Below are 21885 nucleotides of genomic sequence, written 5' to 3'. Positions count from 1 at the left end.
TTTGCATATCTAGTATGCAATCCAGGATGTTAAGAAGTAATCAATATTCTCTAATTCTTAAAAATTCTTAGCCCTATGGATAGGTGTTATATCTGATTTAGTCACTGTCTCATAACAGTGTTAGAGACTTACAAATAAAATCTTCAGCCTCTCTATACACTTTACCTCACTATACTAGGCTGAGTAAAGGCCTCCAAATATGTTCCAATCCTAATTCCTGAACCTATAAATCACCCTATATGGTGAAATGGACTGTGCAATTAGGATAAAGGATCTTGACATGAGGAGGTTATCCTGGATTGTCCAGGTAGGCCAGAAATGCAATCACAAGTGTTCTTATAAGAGGAAGGCAGAAGGAAATTTCACCACAGAAGAGGAGAAAGCAATGTGACCACAGAGGCAGAGACTGAAGTGGTGTGGCCACAAGCCAAAGAATGACACAGCCACCAGAAGCCAGAATAGACAAGGAATAAATTCTACCCTAGAGCCTCCAGAAGGAGCATGGCCCGGCTGACACCTTGATTTCAGTCCAGTGAATAATTTCAGACTTTTGGCCTCTAGAATTGTGAGTGAATAAATTTGTGTTATTTTAAGCTGTCAGGTGTGTGTTTTAAACCATCTGCCAAAGGAACTAGGACACCGACATTCTCAGTATGCCCACCTAGTTCCCTCTCTGGGACTCTCAATGTATCAGCAATGGTACCATTATTTTCCTTGTCAGCCAATCACCATGAATTTCTCCCCTTCTTACAACTATATCCAAAATGTGGGAGAGGGAGGAAACAAGTCCATTTTTATCTCATCTCCAAATTAAAGAATATCTCCACAAGAGAAGTGTAACTACATACCATTTTAAAGTAAAATTACCTCAGTTTATATTCTTGTCCTCTCCTGATGCAACTGCTAGAAATGAAGAAAGTATCTCAGCAACCTATAGGCAATGGAGATAAAAGAAGTGTCAGAAGAGCACAGTGCCTAAGCCAAGTCTTTTAAAAAAGATTCCTGGGGGTGGCTGGGTGGTTCAGTTGGTTAAGTGTCCGACTCTTGATTTCAGCTCAGGTCTTGATCTCAGGGTCTTGAGTTCAAGCCCTGCAAAAGAGCTCTGTACATCTCTTTCTCTTACCAAAACTTTAAGTTGCTAATATATTTTTCACCATAATTTTATTTTTAATTAGTACTCTTGGTGGAAAAGTAATGCATTTGATTTAAGTAGAGGCTATAATAAAGTCATTTGTCCTAAGAACCTTGCAGTTCTTCCTTAAGGAGTTCTCCCACCTTGATTTACAATGGGCCTTAACTTTCAGGAGATTCAACATAGCAGCTTCAATAAAAAAGTAGATCCTGTAAGTCCCTCAATATTTGACCCGAAGGGACATTAAACATTTCTTGTGAGGCCAATATCCACTGTAGGAACTAGATTGGGCCAGTTAATGTTTCCATGCTTATGTTTTTCTTCCTCAGTTTTTAAAGCCCTTTCACTGCTCTTGAGCAAATAGGAAGTGAACACTGTGGACTGTCATGGTCTAGCTACGAAAACAGAGATCATGTCCAGTGTTCACAGAAGAATGGAAAGCACAGTTGGTCCATGGAGAATGGAGAGGCTAAGAGTTGCACTGGGAACTGTAAAATAACCCTGGACATTGGCAATAGCAGGAAGTCCTTATCATCCTGAAGCTGGAGGGACCATGGGAAAACATGCAATTACTGGAACCAAGAGGCCAGGACAGCCCTATGGAAACTAGAAATTACTGTGCATCTGGATATAGTGGGGGCTGGAGCCACAGAGCAGATAAAGCTGCAAGAGAAGCCATCCTAGGCTGAGGGGAGAGAGTATCTTGATTTCCCCCTCTCCCTTCTCATGCCCTGCAGTCTCCCAAAACTGACTTAATCCTGCTGATACTAAGCCTGGAAAATTCAATCTGCAGAGGATTATCTGCACCCTCATAGTACAGAGCAGAGCAGGAGAGAAGCAAAGGACAGATCTGAGGGCGATCAGGCCCAGAAGCAGGACACTCTCGGATAAGATGATTTTATAGTGTTAGATAATGTGAAATATAATTTAATTCAACCTTTCCGTTTTACACAGAGGACATGAGGTCCAGAGAGATTAAACCATTAACCTAAATGCACACACACAGCAAGCTTTTAGGTCTCAGCACACAGCGTGCTTTTATTAGGAAACCATTTATTGTGAAACCATTCTCTGTTTAATTTAAGCCACATTATGAAGTGCGTGGTAGCTGGGTCCATTTCATATTCATTCCCAGTGTACGATTCAGTATTTGGTGACTGGAAAACACTCAAGAAAATATATATCGAACTGATACAAATTGAAAGAGAAAACATAGCCCAAAACTGATTTAAAGTAGCTTTAAATAATTTCCAGTCAAATATGGGTCACTGAACATGTTAAACAAAGGAGACTGCTAAAACAATGTCTCATAAGTGTTTTAAAAGAAAATACACTTTCTCATTGGCCTGTAATGGTTTACACTCTCTACCATTCAAAATGAGGCAATGATATGATCCTCTTTCAACTATCAGACTGTTCTTTCATTTGAAATAATTGATAAACAAGGCAATGCAAGGCTTTACAGGTTGTATGGAACAGATATACAAATAAAAAACTAATAAATAATTTATGTGGTTATGTGTGGAAGGCATTGCCTAGAGCATTTCCTCCACAGTCATGACTATGGAGCAGAAAAGGAAACACAGGAAAAAATATACCCAAAGAGGAATATTTAAATAGCATGGTGGGCAGCTGGGGGAGTGATGACTAATCCTGCTGCTAGTAGTGGTTTAGAAACAAAAGACACAAGTTGGCTAGAGATCTTCTGTTTTCTTCTGTTACCATTCCTCTTTAAAGCTAATGCAGGAAGGGAGGGAGTGGGAGAAGGATAGACGGAGGGAGAGAAATCAGGGAAAGGTAGGCATTAGAGAGAATGCAAGCCAAAAACCCATGTCTTGTCTTTACTAAACAGAATATACATGTTTAAAAGCTCATTTAGAAGGCAACCCAATGGGAGCGCCTGGGTGGCTCAGTTGGTTGGTAAAGTGTCTGCCTTCGGCTAAAGTCATGATCCCAGAGTCCCAGGATGGAGATCTTTGTGTGGCTCTCTGCTCAGTGGAGAGCCTGCTTCTCCTGCCCCTCACCCTGCTTGTTGTTCACACTCTCTCTCAAATAAATAAATAAAATCTTTAAAAAAGAAAAAAGGCAACCTAATGTAAGTGGAATTAATGAAACTTCTACATTACTTAAAATTTGAACATTAGCTCCCTTCCCTTATCCATAAAAACTTAACATGCATTGAACTAATATAATAACATCTGATGGAAGTCAAAGAAACTACAGTTCAAAATTTAAAGGAAAAGAAACTATCAAATAATTTGAAGTGAAGAGAACCTGAAAGATGAAGAGAGAATGGCTAAATAAATAGAAAGGGTTTCCTTAGAAATTTACAATTATTGGGGAATATTTTTCAGGAAACATCCTAGGGATGAGAGAAGCTTTGACTCCTCCCCCCCATCATTGGCCACCCAAACAAAGGCTGCTAATTTAGGGTGAGTGGAAAAGAAAGAAAGAAAGAAATATGTAAGAAAAACACTAAATTTTTTTAACTGAAGACTATTTTTCTAGGTGTCTAAAATAATATGAAACTTTAAGTAGTTCAAATGTTAAGTAAGTTTGTTTTTAGCAATTTATGTCAGTGGATTTGTGTCAGACAAATATACATAATGGGATTAAACAGAAGGAAATTAATATTAGACCTCAAGGTACAGTACAGGAGATGAGTAACTTAGGGCAATTTCAGCCAAAACAGAAAGACGTTCCCTTTCTTTTCTTATTATTAAGAATATAATTTTATTATCCTGTACACAGGTAAATAAACTTAAAAAAAATCAGGCGAGAACATTCAAAATTTGCATAAGATAGAATAAATTCAAGTAAAAAAAAAAGTATGTTCATATTTCATTTGAGTGCTAACCAAAAGATAATGGCATTTCTTAGAAGAAAGGCAATATTAAAATTTAAAATTGTAGAAGTCTATATTAGAATGATACATCATCATTGTAGCATTTTCACCAAAATATTTTGTCTAAATGTAATCTTTAAGAAATAACCAGATAGGGCGCCTGGGTGGCTCAGTCGTTAAGCGTCTGCCTTAGGCTCAGGTCATGATCCCAGGGTCCTGGGATCGAGTCCCACATTGGGCTCCCTGCTCTGCAGGAAGCCTGCTTCTCACTCTCCCACTCCCCCTGCTTGTGTTCCTGCTCTCGCTATCTCTCTCTCTGTCAAATAAATAAATAAAATCTTTAAAAAAAAAAAAAGAAATAACCAGACAAATCCAAATTAAAAATTAGCTGTAAAAGGAATAACCCAGATTCTTTGTTAATATAAAAAAGGTAGAGAAACTTACTCCCACCTGCCCCCTTGAATCCATATGGTAGGACTGAATTCCCTTGGCTCTTGTGTGGGTGGGGCTAATCCTAGCCAATCAGTGATGAGTAGAAGTGACAAGGCACTTCTCCACCAGAATATTTCATTGTGAAGAAATCCACCAGTCTTCTGTCTTCCCACAGTAGACCTGTAATTCTCTAGGTAGTAACTGCCCTATCAAATTAGTTCCTGATTAGTTCCAATATGTCAGTTCTGAGCAACTAGAAGATATACTATTTACGAATATAGTATCTCAAAAGGAAAAGGAAAAGTTCTATTTTGTAGAAGGTATTAGTCCCTTTGTCGATCAAATGAAGATAAATTATTCATTAGAATTTAATCTAAAGGAATCCAAGAACTAGAAGCTAATGGACAACATGTGATTAACGAATAAATTAGCTGAGCTTTATTCCAAGAGTTGCCACCAAGAACTATAATTTTCGCCAGGTCATCCAAATGCTTTGAGTTTTTTTCATGTGTGGATAAGATTACTTCAGGACAACGAGGCCTAAAAGAAAGATCAAACCCTTGTAGTCTTTTTACCTAAAGTGCAAAATTACCATGTTACTTGGATTATTTATTTATACTCCCACTTTGTTTCAAAAAAGATTTAAAGTAGATTCCATATTATTATTTTATTAACACATTAAAAATCCCTGAGTAAATCCATGAGGATTATAGAGGTTTCCCCCTTTATACTTCTCAAGATATTTTAAGCATATTGTAGAATTTATTCTCTCATGAATTTTATACAAACTGAAGTGAAAATCTCTTCTCTAGAATCCCATAGTACTTAGAAAGCATAGCAACAAAGAAAGAGGAAGATCATAATTAGAGGAAGTAAGTGTGTGTTTGACTTCCAACATGACAAGTTTTCTGATGCCCTGTTCTAAATATCAAAATAGTTGCATTTACTCAAATATAAAATACTCAATCTATGTAAAATTAAGGATTATGATTTAATTGTATGTATCTTAGATTATTATAGAGTATGTGTGAATTAATGATATCTTTTTTACCAACTAGTAGAAAACATTTAATATCTGTTATGGTTTTAGCCTTCCAATGTATATGTATATGATCTAAAATATAAAAATATCATCACTAACCTTACACTATAATTAAATATAAAAGTTGATTAACTTTAGCCAAATACATTTTAACAGCCTAATTTTAACTCCTCAAAAACTAGATAAATATTTGAAAATTATTCTTTTTTAAAATACAATTTTATAGGGTGTTACTAACTAAAAATCTCTTATACTTACGGATTTTCAGAGGTCTTCGCAAGTATTAAATCATAAATTATTGTGGATTTCCCAATTGTTAAACGTTTCCTTTCATGAGGTATTTTGTAAATTTTGACCAAAAAATTGTATTGGATAGAGCATGGGCTTCAGAATTAGCCAAGCCTGGGCTTATCAGTGATGGGGTTCAGGACACACTACCCCAAATTATGGCATCTTGGCATATTGAATATCTTAAACCGAAGGAGTTTGAGAAAATGGCAGAAGCAGGAAGGTACTTGGATCTCCCCACCACCTCACCCTTCTTTCCTGAAACAGGACATAAAACTCCCATGTGGAAGGTACCCTGCCTGTACCAGGAAGAAGGAAGACATTCTTATCACCAAAGATGGGTAATTGGGGGCTGAGAAATCCATATAAATGAACCTTGTTAAACTAACCGTTATCTTCCTAGTTACTTCTTTACCATTTGTGAAGACTCCCATGTACATGTAAAAATTCAATAAAACATATATGGTTTTCTCCTGTTAACCTGTCCTTGTCAGTTTAATTTTCAGAGCCAGCCTGGGACCCTAAAGTCCAGGAAAACTTTCCTGTCTCCTAAACCAGCTTAACTAAGCAAATATTGTATAACCCTGGATTATTTATCTATGTAAATTGAAGAGCTTCGTCATCATTATTTCTCAATTGGGGTGGTATTAACTACCTTTAAAAGATATTGTAAACAATAAATGAGGCTATTCAATTGCATTCAATAAGTGAACAACCACACTGTGAAAAGTGCCCATGATTCAACAGTCAAATTACATAGGTAAAGTGCCTACCAGAAATCAAGCAACTGCTAATTAGGCGTTGCTTCCCCTTTCCTCAACCCAAAGTTCTAGTAAATGTAAAGAGAAACAGGCACATTTAAAGAAATTTTCTTCAACTAATATACAACAGAGTATTTGAGGATTTGCTCATTTATCTTAGTCTATAGCTTGTCCCACAACTATTTTCATGACTAAGGATACCAAAACTAGACATTGTTTTTATCTCTAAATTTCAAGTCAGTTGTTAAGAGTTGTGATTAGACCACTCAAGTCAAAAATCTTGGAGGAATAATGAACACTGACTACAAATTGAACTGATTATCACATATTCTATCTGGTGATTTGAGAGTCCACTTCTCATTGTACACTGTAATTCAATGAAAAGATAGAGTACCAAACAAAACGAGTACTTAGGAGTAAGAAAAATTCAGACTTCAAACAGGCTATCAGTGTAATGTGCCGTGTTAGAGATGAATAATAATTAAAATGTGCCTCAAGGGCTCTTTCCCTCCCTCTTTTTTTCTGTTAAAAATACTACAGAGGAGGGTTTTGGGTTGTTTTGTTTTGTTTTGTTTTTTTGATAAACAATTCAATCAAAATGGCCAAATCAATGATGCTTACAGGAGTTTCCTGTTCTTGACATCTAAGCCTTATTATAATGTTCTATTTCCTGTATTTCCTTGCTTAAACAGAATCTTGCTTCAGGCAACTTTTTATCTGAATTTCTGTGTGTAGAAACCAGGGACTCTTATTGAATTGTTTCTCACTGGCTACTTGATCTTCACAAAGCACTGAAATGGGACTTATGCCCTGGGTTATGCAATGGGGTGTCCCAGCCTATCAGTTAGCTGCACATCGCACACACACAGCTCATGTGCGTCAGGGCTAAATGCAATTAGAGGACCCAGAGCTAATACACAGAACACTTCTCTTTTAGCTATTCACCTCTGAATACATTAATCCTTCACTCTTTATAAAGCAATAACAAAGTAGGAAACAAAGATAGTACCTAATATGTAGGTCTCCCAAAACAGATACTGGTTTAAAGGTGCTTTTTTTTCAAAAAGTTACCTGGAACCTTCTCATGAAGGGAAAGAAGTCTTGAGCAATGGTTACTTTTATCACAGAGCTAAAGTTGCAATAATAAGCAGAAAGAAAGAACTGTAACAAAACACTAACTGAATAAAACAGAAATTCAATAAAATGATACAGAAAAATCAGTATTTTAAATTTATCCAGATTTAAATGTAAAGAGAATTAAATTGAGCATGAGAACATGTGGTTTCTAATCTTTGTTCTGCCACTAACTACTAATGTTGCCTTGAGCAAGCTGCCTGGAATCATATTTGGGAAACATGAGAATGAACAAGTTCTCTTTTAAATTCTTGAGAATTATTTTTTAGCTCTCCCCTTCGAAACTTGCTGAGTAAATTCTCTCATAAATATGAGGGAGTTATTTAAACTTAACTCAAATCCTTTATGAGCTATATTTTCTGTATCTAATTTTTGTAAGTTCAGGAAATATTTATTGATATTTTTTGACAAATCATAAATTCTTGTGGAATTCCCAATTGCTAACTGTCTCCTTTCATGAGATATTTTATAAATTTTTGCAATGGTGTCTTGGACAGAGAATTACCTTCCAAATGAGCCAAATCTGGGTCTACCAGCTTAATTAAATACATTTGTATAATCTTGGATAGTTTATCTACTTAAACTGAAATAGTCCTTTTAATTCGTTTTTTAAAATTCTGGGTCTTTTGTATCGTGAGTACTATAGCTGGGTAAAATATTTTAAAAGGTACTTCATAAAAGAAGATATGATGCTCAGTATCATAGTCATCAGTAAAATGCAAATTAAAATCAAAATGAGGTATCACTTTATATCCACTAGATTGTCTAATATTTAAAAAGCTGTCAATATCAAATATTGGGGAGGATGTAGAGCACCTGAAACACTCATGCATTGTTGATGGGAGAGTAAAACATTGCAACATTTTATAAGGCCTCAACATACATTTACCATATTACCCAAAATTACCAAGTGTTCACTAAGAATAAACAACTGCCTACACAAAGACTTGTTTATGAATGTTCACAGATATTCATAATAGCTGAAAATGGGAATTAGCCCCAATAACACAAGCAAATAGATAAACAAATTTGCCCTATCAATTGAATGGAATACTCTCCAACAATAAAAATGAATGAATGAATAATACACATATTGATATGGATGTATCTCAGAATCATTATCCTAAGTTAATGAAGCCTGGCACAACTCATCACATACTATATGATTTCATTTGCAGGAAGTTTTATAACAGAAAATGGTTGCTTGGACTTACGGGTGGAGGGAGACTGACTATAAAGGTGCACAAGGGAATTCATTGGGGTGATGAGAATATTCTATATCCTAATTGGAAAGATGGTTATAGGGTGTATATCTTTTTCAAAACTCATAGAGCATAGACTTCAAAAGTGGACCGCCAGATTGCCAGGAGCTTCTGAGGGAGTAAACAACCTTGAGTAAAATGATCAGAACTTGAACTGATGAACTCCACCAGTGATGTCAGAGTTTTCAGAACCCATGTTATCAACTCACAAGAGAAACAGAAAGCTTTCATCTTTAAGTCCAGAGAGCAGAAGCTTGCCTGCAATGACACCAGTCATATATGAGCTTGAAAGAGGCCTTTCCCAGACTCCTAAGTGCCAGAGTTGCCAAATTCTGGGTGTAGCAAAATAAAGAGGGCAGAGAGGTCAAGGAAGAGAGAAAAAGCCCACCAGTGCTCCCACGACCTCCCGGACCAAGGGTGCCCACCACTTCCACGGCAAGCTTTAATTACTGAACCAAGACTCCTAAAGGTCTATAATCTAATTGTTATGGGAGCTATTGGAAATGTCATTTGGCAAAAGGGGAATATTTTCCACTGAATAAATGCTAATGGTAGACATAAGAAAAATAAAATTGTGTTTTAATTACAGTGTCCTTGCTATGCCAATGCAACCTCAAGACAAACAAGGTACCAGCACCAACCATCCCCAGCAACTCAACCTCTTTATTGCTGGTCCCAATCAGATTGCCTAGAAAATCTTAAAGCTTCCACCACCTAAATCAATCAGTTATAACTGGCAACAGAGTCATTTTGTAAAAATGCAGGTGCTGATGCTCTTTTCTTTGAAGTGTGTATGGAGAGATGGGTAGATACTAAAAGTTAAAATGATGAAGAGGGAATCTTAAAATGAGCAAATAGAAACTATGCACATGAGTTAGGCTGTAGGTAGAAACAAATAATCTTAAAACGAGTTAGCCTTTTTCTTGTTTCATTGTGTTCAATAAGAGGGACCTATGTTCTCCTACTGACAGATAGTAGACTCAACACAAGTCCCTCCAGAATGGAATCTAGTCTCTGGGAAAAGAAGAGGAAGAAAAGATGGAGGAAATTGGTTGAGAGAAGATGTTAAAAAGAAAGAAAGAAAGAAAAGAAAAAAAGGAGGAAAGCAAGGAAAAAAGGGAATTAACAGATTTCTATCTGAGGTAGACTTTATTTGGGCTGGCTGGTGACATGATGAGAAAAGTTTTTAAATGTTTGCACCACCCTCTGGTGTAGCCAAAGTAACCACCTAGAAGGTCTGAGCTCCCCACAATATTGATCCCAGGACATGAGCTTCCTACTTCTTTAAGGACCAGATCACTGGAACTTGCAAAATGAACAGTGAATCATTTAACTACTAAGGACTATGTTTCTCTGTCCGTGAATATTTCTATAATCACTGAAACTACTGAAGGAGTTAAGTTGCAGCCTTCGAATCTTTATCAACTGACACATCACACACAAAAGGATTTTAGTAGCATAGCAGAAAAGTGACCAAAGATAATCTGAACCAACACAGAATCTATCAGGATTGTGGAATAATAATGATTTCAGAGTCTGTTACGTTTTCCATTTCACTTTTTACACTATTTTATAATTTACCTTTCCCCATTAGTATTTGGGGAGTAAATAACAAAAGAGACATATAAAAACAAGTATGTATAGTCACATGATACTTAAAACAGAAAATTTTTCCAAAAACATACAAATTAAAAATATATAGGTTTTTTTTCCCTTTAGCTGAATCAGTGGAGTATGGTGCCCTGCTATCCACCGGCTATTTAAGTTAAAAGAGAAAAGTGTACATGAGCTAGTTTCACTTCCTCCAACATGCAACACTGAGTTTGGAGTATGTGTGGGCCGGGGTAGGGGGAGTTGGGAGGTATATTAAGCTTATTAGATTGCCCTTATTTTTTTCCCAAAGTGACCTGAAGGGATATTCTACAGGCTTTTACATAGGATATACTTCACACCAGAAAGTTCTCAGATTTTTATGATTATATTTTAAAACACATGCACACACATACAAACACACACAGTATGTCTTCTTATGGCTTATTTACTCTAGTTGTTGCTACTATTCTTTAAGTCCATGGTTTCCTCCTTTTAGATAATTTACATTTTTAAATGCAGTATGTTTTATATTATTTAATTGACATTTTCTCTGCCTTTTGTAGCGAGGACATTTAAGGTCAGGCCAACGTCATGCAGGCAAAGACTCAGTAAGGGCTTCACTGCCCTGTACTTCCTGCCACATCTAGGTCAGGTCCCAGCAAAGCAAGGGCGTGAGAATGTGGCTGCTGTCTGCTTTGCTCCTTCCCTAGTCCTTAGGGAAATGCAGGTCATTTTGGACATGAGGTTGAAGAAGGTAGTAGTAATTCAGAACAAATACACATGGATTCTTATCATTCTTGTCCATACCATTTTAAAACTACTTTTTATAATAAGGCTGAGTTCTTCACTGGCAAGAGGCCACTTTGTTCACACTGACATTTTTCTAGAAAACAACTCACATACAGAGCGTTGTGGTGAGAACAAGATAGGTTCAAAGAGCTGTGAGAAGTGAACACAGCTGGGGAAAGGAAAATGAAAGTGAAATGAACTGAAATTAAAAACAAATGTCTTTTTTAAAAAGGGGGGGAAAGAATCAAGTAAAAAACAATGCCTGCTTCATTCTTGCTTTCACTTCATTTTCCCACATGGCTTTCTATATAGAGAAACCAGCCACCAACAAGAATGAAACCGCTTATTACAACATATTATTTTAATTTCATGAAACACTCTTATATATTTATAATATTTAAAAAAATACTTTACATCTTTGTAAATTGAGCACCTCTTCTACTTTCTGTCTAGTAATACATCACGGTACCTGCACAGTTAACAGGAAAAAAGTATGTAGTAAAAGGCAATATTACAAACCAAAAAGTAAAGAGAAATAATAATAAAACTAATTGGAATCTACCTTACTATTTCTAAACAACCTTTTCTCTTTCTTATTTTATTTAGCTCAGTAATACATGTTTCTTAATACCCATCACCGGGCTAGCCCATCCCCCTACCCCCTCCCCTCTAAAACCCTCAGTATTAAGGGGGGCACGTACTGAATGGAGCACTGGGTGTTATACGAAAACAATGAATCGTAGATCACTACATCAAAAACTAATGATGTATTGTACGGCAACTAACATAACATAATAAAATTTTAAAAAGGGAAAAATACATGTTTCTGCTTTATTGCCCATATTAAAAATTGCCATAACCTCCCCTCACTTTACTTTCAATGATCAAGGTCCAACTCAAGTCCTAGATAGGGTGATGGAATTAGAGAGTTACAAATTCCAAAAGAAACTTAAAATTACTTAGTGTTTCTATATATGCTAGTCATGGTTCAGGCCACTGCCCCAGGCCCACCTTTAGGTCAAACCGCTTTCCTCAACCTTATTCCCCAAAGCTTGAGAGGGAAGCCATAGTAGCTGGTCCACTGGTCAGGCTATTGACTGGATGAGAGATTGGAACCTAACCCAAGGAGGACCCTGAGATTGGAACCTAACCCAAGTGCCCAGGACCCTGAGATCATGACCTGGCAGCATCCCAGGAAGAGGTATGGATCAAAGGCCTGTGCTCAAGAGCTGAAAGCATTTAGCTGAGCATGTCAGATTCACTTCCTCTAGAATTTGCCTTGGAGAATTGAGTGACTTGCTGGTCAGTTGCCAGAGAAGAATGGATAAATCCACAGAGAGAAGCCAAAATTCTGTGAGATAAAGATTAAGCTGGCCATGATAGAGAAAGCAAATGTCCAGGGTTATCTGGAACCCTGCCAAGTTTTCTGGTCCTGGATCCAGTATATAAATTTTTCTAACAACTACCCCTCCCCATTCCTAAGGAAGCACAAGTTAAGTTTCTGTTACTTATAAGCAAATCACACATCCAGTACCTTTCCTATCCCTCATCATCCCCTACAATATTCATAGTACATTCCTGCCCCTTGGTCATGCCTACATTAAATTACCACACAAGTTATCTCAGTATATTTTTAGGTAATGAGATTCTAAAGCTATTTCTTATATTGAGTAAACCCTTAATCCCCTGACTCTTAGATTCTCCAACTATTTAACCTTCATGAAACCTTTCATCATTTTGATTCCTCCCTTCTGAAAGTGTTATAGTTTATCTGTAAATTTTCCAAATTGTGGCTTCTGTAGCTGAAAATAATAGTCCATGGTGATGTAACCAACATAGATGGTCTTGAACTACTACTTTTCTTGTTCTGTGTAAATATTTCAAGTACTGTTTCCCAAGACTGCAGTAGACTTTTTTCAATGACATTGCAGAATCATTTTCAACTTATTGTTAATTACAAACTAACTTGTTTTGAAATGAGTTTCAGACAACCCACATGTTCCCACCTTATACGTATGCAGTTCATTTTTTAGATCTAAGGTTAGGATTTAGGTTGACATTTTAAATTTAAATCTTTGCGAGGCTAAAACTCTTTCAGTTTTTGGTCTTCCATCAAATGTCCCTCACCACCAACCCCTTTTTGATCACTCAGTCTTCTGAATTTCTTTAGCAAATGTATCCGTTTCACTCATTTGTTATATCACTTATATTACCTAATCAAGTTACTCATCTTTTAATGAAGGTTGGGTCCAAAGAACAGAGTTGATATACCTTGTTCTCATAATCTATAGTGTGTGATACACAAAAAATTTACTTGTAAGTAATAGTAATCAAGCAATGAGAAAAAAAAGGTATATCCAGTGGCTCATACACTCTTCTTCTAGTCAGTACTTGTGAGCTCCTGATATGTGACCAAAGTGGGGTTGTGCAATGCAGCCTGGTACATTCTTTCCTGTCCTTATATAGGATGAGTGGACAAGCCTCTTGAAACATGAGTGGATAATATGTACCTTCAACTTTTAGTATTTGGGATATTCTTGGATATTTGGGTATTTGGGATATCTTTTAAAAATATTTTAAAAGTATTTAGGATATCTTTTAAAAATATTTCTAATAAACATTTGTGTATTTTTTTAAGACTGTATTTATCTGAGAGAGAGAGAGAGCACAAGCAGGGGGCGGGGCAGAGGGAGAGGGACAATAAGACTCCGCACTGAGCATGGAGCCCAATAAAGGGCTCGATCCCATGACGCTGAGATCATGACCTGAGCAGAAATCAAGAGTCAGACGCTCAACTGGCTGAGCCATGCAGGCGCCCCTTTAATAAACATTTGTAAGACAGACAGTGCCTGTCGCAAGTTGACAGGGTCGTTTGGCTTGAGTCTTCAATGCTTGAAGAGTCTCAGATTTAGACCTTAACTCTAAATGAAGTTATGCACACAGTTAGACATACACTAAAGAGATTAAATCATGTCACTAAAACAATCTTAAACTCATGCCCCATTAAAACACCACTCCATTGTTACATGTTATGGATAAATATATTTTAATATATCCTATAATTACCATATGAACAGCAGAATGTATTATACCCTAATGGGGGATTAAAATCAAAGCATTAATTTGTTAAACGAAAGCATTTAAAACTGTGTGACAACTGTGTGTCACTATTTTCTATAATTTCAATATTGATTCGATATTCACATTGAATATCAATATCAATATTATTTTTAAATATCCTGATTGCTATAATAAGTGGAGATGAATCAGGCCTTTCTCCGTTTCTTAGAAGCCCTATCAGCAAATGAGCATCATAATCTCATTACTGAAATGTTCTGATGGCCCTTATTTCCGGCCACATTAAACTTACTCTCACTTAACCAGGATTTTTACCAGCTGATTCCTCTTGAGGTTGTTTCTTTTATTTGGGACATGTTTAATGAGCAGCAGTAATTGTATGAATCACTGTGCTAAGTTCAGTGAAGAAAAAAATAACATCATCAGTAGAAGACTATAAATGTGATCCTTCCCCTCAAGTAGCTTCCCATTCCTATAGACAGACCACAGTTACATATAGCACAAAGTAAAGGAATAGGAATCACATTTTAAGAATAAACAAAATTATCGAAGACCAGAAAGAAAAAGGACATAGTCGGGTTAAGAGATGTGGAAAAAGTTTGCCAGCCCTTCATTTCTACACTGTGGGCAATCCTGGCTCTAGTCACAAAGGTCTTTTTGGTCCCTAGAGTCCCGTTTCCTGATTGCAGCCCCACTTGCCATTCTTTGTGACAAAGAGTATTCCTGGCACACATCACACATGAGAAGGCAATGTTCCAGCTAGCAGAGGATACACAGCCACAGTTGTCCCTAACGCTTCCCCTGCCAAGGTTCCACCCCACTCTGCTCCAGTTTTGCAAGTTCTTGAGCTGATATAGTTAAGAGCACTATCTTGCCGAGGCTCCACTCTTCCTAGGCAGCCTACCCGAGGGGTACACGATATCATTTCTCCCAGTTTATTTCAACTGATCCAGGGCTTCAACATGGCAAATGGAACTTCATTAAAACCAAAAAAAAAAGAAAGATCAAAATAGGTAAATGAGTTCTTATTTATTCTAGGGCAACCGCCATCGATTACCTTGACTAAAAGCACTAAAGAGTACACATCACTCAATTTCATTTCTTCAACCCTGTCACCTTAGGCGTGCTTGGAAATATTTATGAAACTGGTGCTATCTGAGAATAAATCAGAGCTCGTTCACCTAATGTTTTGCATCATGTTCACATGATCGTGGGCATGAAGTGACTAAGTTGTAGTAGCCACCAACCTCCAGCTTCTGGAGCTTGGGAAGCGGTTCTGATCTTACAAAGTAAATATTAGAAGCTGCAAACATGAAGGACCAAATTTGAATTTGTATGCCCAGTAGAAATATGTTTTCCATAGAGACATAAAAGTGCATTCTGTCTAACATATGCAGAGAACACAGGCGGGAGGACAGAAGATCCTGAAAGTCACCTCAAGTCTGAGTCAGAGCTGCAGGTTTCTGGGTCAGTCCTCAGGTTAATAATCAAAGACTAACTGTCTGTGATAAGTGATGTAGACCCCAAAGCAAGACATGGGCAGCCAGTGCTGACCAGACACCTAAATATCTAAAAATAAGACCAACATGGGACACACAGAGGGAACCCACATCATATTGACAGAGTATTCTCCTAATCATATCAGTCAAGGTTCTTACCAGTTCATAGTGAGGCATAACTAAAAATAGCAGAATCTAATGACTTTTAGTTTTTTATATACAAATCTAATAAGAAACTGTATACATTTATAAGTACAGAGTTTAAGCACAATGAACTCTCTTCTGACTTCCACAAGGGCCTCCATTGAAGAACCCCTTAGGTGCTAATATACATAAACATCTGAATTGGATGAATCCTATTTGACCATTAGAGTCACAGTTTTGGTACCCATAGGAGGTGTGTTAATTAATAAGGATTAAATTTGTCCATAAATCACAGAAAACCCCCAAATAACAGAAGTTTAAGTAAGACTACAGTTTATTTTCTACTGATACTACCTAAACAATCCAGATCTGACATACCCACCAGGGACCCAGACCCCTTTGTCTTGTTACTCAGCCATCTTCACTATGTCCAACAGGGGATTGTTCTAGGATAAAGTTCCAGCTTCAACCATCGTGTGTCTGCACTCCACCTAAGAGGAAGGTGCAAGAGAGGTAAAAGTAGTACCCTTCTCTTTAAGGACATGCATTCTACCTATATCCTCCTGGTCAGAACTTAGCCACAACCAGCTGCAAATGAAGATGTGAATTTTATTCCTCTTTCTAGGTGGCCATAATCCAGACAAAAATCAGAGGCTCTATCATGGTAGAAGAAGGGAAAACAGCTATTTAGAGCCAAATGGCAGTTGCTACTATAGTAACCAAAACTCCCTCCATATTATACAATTTGCCCTAACAAAGTTTTTTTTTTTTTTTAAATATTTATTTATTTATTTTTAGAGAGAGAACACAAGTGGGAGGGGCAGAGGAAAAAGGAGAGAGAATCTCAAGCAGACTGTGCACTCAGCATGGAGCCTCAGGCAGGGCTTAATCTCAAGACCCTGGGATCACAACCTGAGCTGAAACCAAGAGTGGGATGTTTAGTTGATTGCGCCACTCAGCCACCCCCTAACAAAGCATTTTAAAATATCATTATGAATTGAATTGTGTCTCCATAATAAGATATGTTGAATCTTAATTTCACTATGGACTCAAAATGTGACAGGACTCAGTACCTCAGAATACGACTTCATTTGAAAATAGGGTCTCTGCAGGTATAGTTAAGATGAGGGCATTAGCGTGGCCCTAATCCCATGTAACTGATGTCCTTACCAAAAGGGGAACTTGGGAAGCCTGGGTGACTCAGTCAGTTAAGCATCTGCCTTTAGCTCAGGTCATGATCCCAAGGTCCTGGGATCGAACCCCACATCGGGCTCCTTACTCCTCTGCCTGCCGCTCTCCCTGCTTGTGCGCTTGCTCTCTCCTTCTCTCTCTCTCTCTGACAAATAAAGACAATCTAAAAAAAAGGGGGGGGGACTTGAACAAAGACACAGACATGCACAGATGGAAGAGTATGTGAAGGGACACAGAGAGAATGCCATGTGAAGATGAAATATTGGAGTGATGCATTTACAAGCCGAGGAATACTAAAGATTGTTGGCAAACTACCTGGAATTAGGAAGAGGCAGGAAAGGATTCTTCCCCATAGTTTTCAGAGGGATCATGGCCCTGTTCATACCTTGATTTCAGACTGCGAGCTTACAGAACTGCAAGAATAAATGTGTGTTGTTTTAAGTCACCCAGTTTACATACTTTGTTACAGCAGCCGTAGGAAACCAATACAAATAGGTTCTCACTTAATCCCCACAACTACTGCTATGAAAGAGGTACTGTTTCCTTCTTCCCTTTGTATAAATAAAGAAATTAAGGCTCAAAAAGTTAAGCAACTTGCCAAGATCCCTTGAGCTTTGGTTCAAACTTAGGTTCTTCTGATTCCAGAGCCTGAATTCCTCATCTGCTATACTAACCAAAGAACTAACAAAAAATTGTGGTTTTGGATCTTCCATCCCATGTTAGCTAGGACATCACTAGAGAAAACTGTGAAGTGCTATGCAGATATTAGGTGGTTTTATTATTCCCCAGGTACATTTTAGCATGATGTTGGAAACTATTTTCCAAACTGGGACACTATTGAGAATGAAAAGGATGCTATTCATAATTACACTGGAAAAAGAAGCCTAAACCAGCACTGTCTTGGGGGAAACCAGGGCTTATCTTACACTATTTTTAACTCATTCCTCAGTGCCCCCTCCCCCTGACTCCCAACCAGAAATGACAATATAGTGACTTTACCTAATTCTAATAATTACAGTTAGAAAACATCAAAAATACTTTAACTATGCAATAATAATAACATGGCACCATGAAAATATTTCTTGATGATGAGCAATATACAGATCATAAAAGATAGTTATAAGAATGATTTCGTAAGATGATTAATCCATAAAAAGAAAGAATACATCTTGATTATTTAGCCAAAAGTATCTGAGCTGTCCTTCCAGACTTTAAAGACTGAACACCTCTATGCCTGGAAAGATAAGAGAGAAAGAAAGGCCTCTCTTGTTTGAGACTCTGCATATTAAGGCTCTAATTGTTATAGTAACTAAGCCAATAATCTAATATCGTGGAGAATATCAATCATACAGTTTTACATAAAAACAAATTGCCCCTCTTCCAGACTCCTTTCCAAGGTTAAGGAAAAAGGAACTTTCCCAGAGATGTGGATTGAAAAATTGTTATTTCTAGTCTTATCCAAACTTGAGCCTTAACAATGAGAGAAAAGAGTCAGATTAGCCATCAGAACTAACTCTATAAATTTGGGCTTCTGCCAAGATAGAGCCTTCTCTGATTATTTCTAGGAGAGCTAGGTGCTCTTGGAGGTCACCTAGTCTGGACTGTAACCGAATAATAAAGTAAAATAATCCTACACGAGCATAGTATACTATTACATAATTATACAATCTGATAAAAAGCTCAAATTAAGGCTCTCTACATTCCTGAAAGTCTGGCTCCCATGGCCTTTATCTGAAGCTAAGATGGACTCAGTAAAACTGTTTATGTGCATGTAAATATGCACACATCAAACATTGTATAATCTGAGTAAACTGTAGGTTTCTAAAAACATTAACTGTGTTTACCTTTACATGGGAAGATTTCCAGTAATTGTGTTCCACTTTCTTCATGTTTTCTCACTGAGAATATAGTACTTTTGAAATTATATTTAAAAAAAATAATACTTTTGAAATTAGAAAAAAAGACCTTTAATAAAGATCATAAAATATGCATAAAGAACTTCCAGTTTCTGGTCCAGCATATAAAAAGCTGGAATATGCCACTCCATCCTAAAAATAAGTAGAAGACTGAAAAATCTACAACTCTTCTTAGATCCTTAAGAGAAGTGAGGTCACAGGGCAAACCACTGCCTACAGAATTAGACAGACCAACAGACAAATACAGATAATCACTAACCCCCATGGGAACCAGTGCCAAAGGAAGGAAACTTGAACTGTAATGGATGAATTCCTGGAGGCTTAGCATTACATGCCTGAGACGTAAATCCAGGGGGACCCAGTCATCAGGGGTCCCTACGCTTTTGTGAATTTTGCCTCCAGAAGCTCAACCTGGTTTTCACAATAAATACTAGAGAAAAGTCTCCTCTTGTTTACTGTAAGAGGAGGGGAAAAGAATAATCTTTAAATACTCCAGAGCATTCTGTTCTTCCTTAACAAGGTCCACCCTCAGGAAAAGCTATTTAACCAGAGCCTAGCCTGCTGTGGTTTTATCTGAGCCTAACTGACCTGGGGGAAAGAAAACAAATAACTCCAGCCTCCTCTAACCATCCTATCCCACCTAAGGGGGAAGGGAGTACTGAGAAGCATATGTGGAGTTCACAATCCAGAGGTATAGACTCACTAAAAGACAGAGACTTACTCATAGAATTATAGAATGCTTCCCCTCCACCCTCTTCACCATCACATTACTAAAGGCTTATTTATAGCAGTTCTTTTTATCCAGTAAATCATGTCCAGCTATCAAGAAAAAAATATAAGACATACCAAAAGACAGTCTGAAGAGACAAAGCTAGCATCAGAATCGGACTCTGATACAGGAGGGATGTTGGAATTCTCAGACAAGGAATTTAAAACAACTATAAGATGCTAACAGTTCTAATGAACAAAGTAGAAGGCATGAAAGAACCAATGGACAATGTAAGCAGAAAAATGAAATCCTAAGAAAGAGCCAAAATGAAATGGTAGAGATAAAAAACACTGTGACAGAAACGAAGAATATCTTTAATGGGCTTATTAGTAGACCAGATTTGGCTGAGGACATAATCTCTGAGCTTGAGGATATCTAAATAGAAAAGTCCAAAATTGAAAAGCTAACAGAAAAAAGACTGAAAAAAAAAAAAAAACAAAACCTCAAAAAAACAAAAACAAAAACCACAAACCCAGAACAGAATATCCAAGAACTATGGGACAACTATGAAAGGTGTACCATATGCATATTAGCTATACCAGGAGGAGAAGAAAAAGAGGAACAGAGGAAATACTGAAACAAGAATGACTGAGAATTTCCCCCAAAATAGTATCAGACATCAAACCACAGATCCAGCAAGCTCAGAGAACACCAAGCAGGATAAATGCAAAAAACAACAAAACAAAACAAAAAACCCTAGGAATATTATTTTCAAACCATAGAAAATCAAAGATAGAGAAGAAGTTCTTAAAAAAAAAAAAAGCCAGGGGGAAAATACCTGGCCTATACAGGAACAACGATAAGACTTAACCATACCCAGCTTCTCCTCAGAAACTACATAAGCAAGAAGAAAGTAGAGTGAAATCTTTAAAGTATAGAGAGAAAAAAACTCATCTACCTAGAATTCTGTACCCTGCAAAGATAACCTTCAAAAGTGAAAGAGAAATACAAAATTGAGGGAATTTGTTACCAGTAGACCTGCCTTGCAAGAAATATTAAAATGGCTTATTTAGAGGGAAGAAAATATGTCAAAAACTTGGATCTATATAAACAAGAGGAGAACATTGGAGAAGAAGTAAATGAAGGTAAAATAAAAACTTATTTTTCTTATTCTTAATTGATCTAACAGATAACGGTTTGTTCAAATAGGAGCAACAACAATGTATTCGATCAAATATGCTTATATGCATACTATACATTTGTATGCTTATATGTAAGTAAATGAATGACAGAAATGATACAAGAGATGGGAGAGAGGAATTAGGATTTTTAAATTATTATAAGGTACTTGCACTACCTGTAAAGCAGAGGAGTGTTTTTGAAAGTGGACTTGGATTAGGTATAAATGTACTTTGTAAACTCTATGGCAACCACTTTAAAAAGTAAAAAAATAGGGGCACCTGGGTGGCTCAGTCGTTAAGCGTCTGCCTTCAGCTCAGGTCATGATCCCAGGGTCCTGGGATCGAGCCCCACATCAGGCTCCCTGCGCTGCAGGAAGCCTGCTTCTCCCTCTCCCACTCCCCCTGCTTGTGTTTCTTCTCTCGCTATCTCTCTCTGTCAAATAAATAAATCTTTAAAAAAAAAAAAAGTAAAAAAATAAGTACAACTGATAGGCTAAGAAAAGAGAGAAAATGGGATCATGCAAAATGTTCAAATAAAACCATAAAACACAGAAAAAGTCTGGGAAACAAAAATAGGAACAAAGAACAGGGACAACAAACAGAAAACGGTAAAGAAATGTGATAGATATTAATCCAGCTATATCGCTAATCACCTTGAAAGTCAGTGAAAAGACAGAGATTACCAGAGTGGATCAAAAAACAAGACTCAATTATATTTTATATACAGGAAACCCATTTTAAATATGAGTACATGTATAGGTCAAAAGTAAATGAATGGAAATATGCTATGCTAACATTAATCAAAAGAAAGCAGGAGTAGCTATATTAATTTCAGACAGAGCAGACTTCAGAACAAGGAAAGTCATCAGGGATAGAAGAGTATTGCATA

General features: G+C 37.0%; 1 long non-coding RNA gene across 1 annotated transcript in view; it reads right to left on the bottom strand.

Moving 5' to 3' along the window:
• Positions 1 to 867: 867 nt before the first annotated feature.
• Positions 868 to 21885, bottom strand: part of LOC135363885 (uncharacterized) — a 34148-nt gene continuing 13130 nt past the window's right edge. The window contains exon 3 of the long non-coding RNA XR_010410172.1: positions 868 to 931. This is a non-coding gene — a long non-coding RNA (uncharacterized LOC135363885). The remainder of the gene's footprint in view (positions 932 to 21885) is intronic.

The sequence above is a fragment of the Mirounga angustirostris genome, unplaced genomic scaffold (genome assembly GCF_029215605.1).
Source record: "Mirounga angustirostris isolate CCGP_5_RB_7025 unplaced genomic scaffold, mMirAng1.0.hap1 SCAF_3, whole genome shotgun sequence".
In the NCBI taxonomy this organism is placed as follows: domain Eukaryota; kingdom Metazoa; phylum Chordata; class Mammalia; order Carnivora; family Phocidae; genus Mirounga; species Mirounga angustirostris.
This window is presented reverse-complemented; position numbering and strand designations above follow the sequence as displayed.